Source organism: Electrona antarctica (genome assembly GCF_951216825.1).
Source record: "Electrona antarctica genome assembly, chromosome: 6".
Classification (NCBI taxonomy): domain Eukaryota; kingdom Metazoa; phylum Chordata; class Actinopteri; order Myctophiformes; family Myctophidae; genus Electrona; species Electrona antarctica.
In genome coordinates, this window is record NC_136811.1 from 9721462 (window position 1) to 9727620 (window position 6159).

The following is a 6159-nucleotide window of genomic DNA, read 5'->3' on the forward strand; positions in this document are numbered from 1 at the left end:
AAGGAATCTTTGAAATGTTTCATAGTTTTAGAAATATAGTGCTTTAAATGTGAGAAATTATAATGGCAGATAGGGGCACGTCAAAAATCACTTTCACCTAGAAACTCCATTCACACGTTTTATAATTCAGCTTACTGTGGAGACACATGCTGGAACTTTTTACTTTGAAATGTTTTGTAGTTTCTGAGTTATTAAACTTAAACGCCCAATGCATTCTCAATGGCAATAGCACAAACTTTGGCATGCTACTGTCCTACATACTTACACCTAGAAACCCCATTCAAACCTATTTAGGTTCATCTTACGGTGGACATGTTTGCCTGAAAAGGAATCTTTGAAATGTTTTATAGTTTTAGAAATATAGTGCTTTCAAATTTGAGAAAGTTATAATGGGGCTCAATGGCAGATAGTGGCACGTCAAAAAATCACTTTCACCTAGAAACTCCATTCACACGTTTTATAATTCAGCTTACTGTGGAGACACATGCTGGAACTTTTTACTTTGAAATGTTTTGTAGTTTCTGAGTTATTTAACTTAAACGCCCAATGCATTCTCAATGGCAATAGCACAAACTTTGGCATGCTACTACTACTAGTCCTACATGCTTACACCTAGAAACCCCATTCAAACGTATTTAGGTTCATATTACGGTGGACATGTTTGCCTGAAAAGGAATCTTTGAAATGTTTCATAGTTTTAGAAATATAGTGCTTTTAAATTTGAGAAATTCAGAATGGGGGTCAATGGCAGATTTTGGCAAGTAAAGATTTGAGTGGGGTTTGAACCCACAATCTCCAGATCATGCAGCCAGTGTGATAAATCACTGATCTACTTGCTACCTGCCACAATGCAGTCTGCTGTTCCCTTTGAGTACAACATTGATACAAAAATAAAATACAAAAAATAAAATAACAGGAGATTTGTCTATTGTTTCTTTTGCTGTTGTTTATCTCTAGACGTTTGAATGTTTATGAACCACAATGGAAACAAGTCTCTGGCTCTTCTGTCATTATCTATTCGGCCTTTTAAGAAGAGCATGAACAGTGGCTCACTGGGTACAGAGCCTGCCTGGGGATCAGGAGGCTGCAGGTTCAAGTCCTGGCTCTGACATAGTGTTCCAAAATCATGAAAATATGACATAATATATTATGCCGTCCCAAACCATGGACTATAGTATGTCGTTTTTTCATGATTTTCATCTTTTTTCAAATCCTCCAAAATCACAAACGACATGCTATAGTATGCCGTCCGAAACCATGAACTATAGTATGTCGTTTTTTCATGATTTTCATATTTTTTTCAAATAGTCCAAAATCCCGAAAAACGACATGCTATAGTATTCCTTCTGACAAGAATTATAACTTTGGCATGCTACTAGTCCTACATACTTACACCTAGAATCCCCATTCAAACCTATTTAGGTTCATCTTACGGTGGACATGTTTGCCTGAAAAGGAATCTTTGAAATGTTTCATAGTTTTAGAAATATAGTGCTTTTAAATTTGAGAAATTCAGAATGGGGGTCAATGGCAGAATTTGGCCAGTAAAGATTTGAGTGGGGTTTGAACCTAGCCTGGTTAATAAACCAGACCGAATCAGCCGTTGGCCAAAAAAAGTTGCCTACCAGCGGATTACGGTCTGGCGAGGCTCAGTAGCACGCCTCTTTCCTACAGCAGAGAACAGGTCGGACCAATCGGGACACGGTATGCAATATGGGCGGGCTTTGGTACAGTGACGTTCAATGCTTGAGACTTTTGACTGACAGTAGCTCTGACCAATTGCGTCAAAGAGAAAATGTTTGAACCCGCCCCCCGGGAAATGAAATCCAAGTGGAGCCAGCCCAGACTGATATACCGCGACAGTGTTGTGTGATATTAGTCTGGCTTATTAGCCAGGCTAGTTTGAACCCACAATCTCCAGATCATGCAGCCAGTGTGCTAAATCACTGATCTACTTGCTACCTGCCACAATGCAGTCTGCTGTTCCCTTTGAGTACAACATTGATACAAAAATAAAATACAAAAAATAAAATAACAGGAGATTTGTCTATTGTTTCTTTTGCTGTTGTTTATCTCTAGACGTTTGAATGTTTATGAACCACAATGGAAACAAGTCTCTGGCTCTTCTGTCATTATCTATTCGGCCTTTTAAGAAGAGCATGCACAGTGGCTCACTGGGTACAGAGCCTGCCTGGGGATCAGGAGGCTGCAGGTTCAAGTCCTGGCTCTTACATAGTGTTCCAAAATCATGAAAATATGACATAATATATTATGCCGTCCCAAACCATGGACTATAGTATGTCGTTTTTTCATGATTTTCATCTTTTTTCAAATCCTCCAAAATCACAAACGACATGCTATAGTATGCCGTCCGAAACCATGAACTATAGTATGTCGTTTTTTCATGATTTTCACATTTTTTTCAAATAGTCCAAAATCCCGAAAAACGACATGCTATAGTGTTCCTTCTGACAAGAATTATAACTTTGGCATGCTACTAGTCCTACATACTTACACCTAGAATCCCCATTCAAACCTATTTAGGTTCATCTTACGGTGGACATGTTTGCCTGAAAAGGAATCTTTGAAATGTTTCATAGTTTTAGAAATATAGTGCTTTAAATGTGCGAAATTTATAATGGCAGATAGTGGCACGTCAAAAATCACTTTCACCTAGAAACTCCATTCACACGTTTTATAATTCAGCTTACTGTGGAGACACATGCTGGAACGTTTTACTTTGAAATGTTTTGTAGTTTCTGAGTTATTAAACTTAAACGCCCAATGCATTCTCAATGGCAATAGCACAAACTTTGGCATGCTACTAGTCCTACATACTTACACCTAGAAACCCCATTCAAACGTATTTAGTTTCATCTTACGGTGGACATGTTTGCCTGAAAAGGAATCTTTGAAATGTTTCATAGTTTTAGAAATATAGTGCTTTTAAATTTGAGAAATTCAGAATGGGGGTCAATGGCAGATTTTGTCAAGTAAAGATTTGAGTGGGGTTTGAAACCACAATCTCCAGATCATGCAGCCAGTGTGCTAAGTCACTGATCTACTTGCTACCTGCCACAATGCAGTCTGCTGTTCCCTTTGAGTACAACATTGATACAAAAATAAAATACAAAAAATAAAATAACAGGAGATTTGTCTACTGTTTCAAATCAACGAGAATTTACCAATTCTCGTTTTCACTTAATTTTGCCAACCACATAGCCCCCCCCCCCCCCCCCCAAGGGCATATGCAGGTTAAAACAAAGTCCACGTTATTGTCTACCAGTACCAGAGGTTTCTATGAATTCAGCAATACAGTAGCCTCGAAAACCCTGACATTTTTATTTCCAGGAAGAACAGTGACACTCAAGAGTAATTCATACTTCACTGTGTTGTACCACAAAAACAAAGCATTATCAACCAAGTGCTCAAATAGAGAAAGAAAGAAAGAAAGAAAGAAAGAAAGAAACCATAATCATTTAATATAAATGTAATTGTAGCATTTGGGCTTCAAATTCAGAGTTGGAAAAACACGCTCATAGTTGGTGTTTCCGAAACGGTAAGAACGAGTTACCTTTAAAGGGATATTTCACGTTAAAAAAAAACCTTTGGTCATTTCATCGTCTACTCAGGCTTATGTGAACACCATATATATTCTGAAAGAATATATATTCAAAGATTTGTGCCGCTTTTTCACAATCTTTCAAAAATAGCAGATCTACAAGCTCATAGCGCGCCACCGAGTGGTGCGATACGAGCTTGTAGATTTGCTATTTTTCAATAGCTAAAGTATAACATAATGCTTAGTTAAAACACAAAAAGGGGTTCCCGTCCAGAATGGGTTAATCTATCAAAAATGGAATTAGAGGTTACAATGGGTTTGTATAGGGAGGGGGCGGGGCAGCTAAAATTAATATCAAATATCTAAATACTGAATCGAGCAACTTAAAACCTGTCTGGACTCTTCACATAAGCCTGAATAGACGATAAAATGACCAAACGTTTTTTGTTTTGTTTTTTAAGTGAAAAGAACATTCTTGATGGGACATGGTCAATATTCACTACACTGCTCCGTTGAAATAATGTGCAATTATGTATTATTTATTAGTTTGTTGGGGTTCTGCTGCCAGCACGGTCTGCTTATGTTTGTTCCAAGTCAGTTGCTACTGAAGCATGTTGTGACAGTCATCTGTAAAACAGGAGGTGTAACACATGGTGTTGCTACTGAAGCATGTTGTGACAGTCATCTGTAAAACAGGAGGTGTAACATGTCCCGTTGCTACTGAAGCATGTTGTGACAGTCATCTGTAAAACAGGAGGTGTAACACATGGTGTTGCTACTGAAGCATGTTGTGACAGTCATCTGTAAAACAGGAGGTGTAACACATGGTGTTGCTACTGAAGCATGTTGTGACAGTCATCTGTAAAACAGGAGGTGTAACACATGGTGTTGCTACTGAAGCATGTTGTGACAGTCATCTGTAAAACAGGAGGTGTAACACATGGTGTTGCTACTGAAGCATGTTGTGACAGTCATCTGTAAAACAGGAGGTGTAACACATGGTGTTGCTACTGAAGCATGTTGTGACAGTCATCTGTAAAACAGGAGGTGTAACACATGGTGTTGCTACTGAAGCATGTTGTGACAGTCATCTGTAAAACAGGAGGTGTAACATTTCCTGTTGCTACTGAAGCATGTTGTGACAGTCATCTGTAAAACAGGAGGTGTAACACATGGTGTTGCTACTGAAGCATGTTGTGACAGTCATCTGTAAAACAGGAGGTGTAACATTTCCTGTTGCTACTGAAGCATGTTGTGACAGTCATCTGTAAAACAGGAGGTGTAACATTTCCTGTTGCTACTGAAGCATGTTGTGACAGTCATCTGTAAAACAGGAGGTGTAACGCATGGTGTTGCTACTGAAGCATGTTGTGACAGTCATCTGTAAAACAGGAGGTGTAACGCATGGTGTTGCTACTGAAGCATGTTGTGACAGTCATCTGTAAAACAGGTGTAACATGTCCTGTTGCTACTGAAGCATGTTGTGACAGAAATCAAAAAGAAGGAAGCACGCACGACTCCCAACTTGTCTCAATCTCGTAGAACATTTTACCAGGTCCACGGGTCAGGAATCACTTTAGAAGAAGGAGAATACCAGCACTCACGGAATAGGCACTTTTATTATTTCATTATAAAACACTGTGTTTTATGTTGGCGCGCTACGAGCTTGTAGGTCTGCTATTTTTTAAAATTTGTGAAAATGTGGCGCAAATCTTTGAATATATATTATTTCAGAGCGAACGTTTTTAACTCACATCTTTGCTTCTGGGGGGTCCCTGGAACTACATATTTTGAGATGGGGTCGGCGGCCAAGTACATATAATTCTAGGGGTCCTTGACATGAAATAGTGTGAGAACCACTGACATAGAAAAAGAAATTCTGGGTTTTTCAGAAAACTGTCATGATTTGAAGACATTTTTTTAATTTCGACGTCAGGTCAAAATGGGTTATTCCGTGAGTGCTGGTATTCTCCTTCTTCTAAACAAAGTGACAGAAATCCACACCAGGTAGATCTGGTCTCTTCCTAAAGCAGTGGTTTTCAACCAGGGTTCCAGGTGGTCCCCATGCTAAATGATGGAGAGTTGCTGTCCAAATGGGCCCTTATAGATCTTTAACTCTTAGAGAGTGTAAAATGAAACCAAAAGGGTCCATTTGGTTTCATTGTACGCTCTCAAGTTTTTTAGTGGCCCGTGGCTCAAATAATGGGCATTTGATATAAAAAGGGTTGAAAACCACTGCCCTAAAGCATAAACTCACAGGTTAGTTTGTCAATCAGTCTGATCATGTGACCTCATCCGCCCCATACTGAACGCAAAGGAAGTAGAAAAGCAAAACAGCAGCATTGCATGTACCTTTATACCCAGATCCCTGTCTATTCCATTATAATAGTAATAATATACAATTATTATTATTATTATTATAGGGTTCCTACACATTTGGAATTTCAAAATTCCATACTTTTTCCAGACTCTAATTCCGGCCGCAAGCTGCGGTCGAAATATTGAGGTGTCAGAGATAAAAAGAGATAAAAAGTCGACGGTTCAGTGTCAGAGACACGTCCCCGTTTTTACTACCCAGTTTCGCACCAGTGAGGGGA

General features: G+C 38.9%; 1 long non-coding RNA gene across 1 annotated transcript; it reads left to right on the forward strand.

The window, feature by feature from the left end:
* Positions 1-3340: 3340 nt before the first annotated feature.
* LOC306925624 lies at positions 3341-4654 on the forward strand. The gene is made up of 2 exons (XR_013790274.1): positions 3341-4261; positions 4320-4654. It is a non-coding gene; the product is annotated as an uncharacterized lncRNA (long non-coding RNA).
* The last annotated feature ends 1505 nt before the right edge of the window (positions 4655-6159 follow it).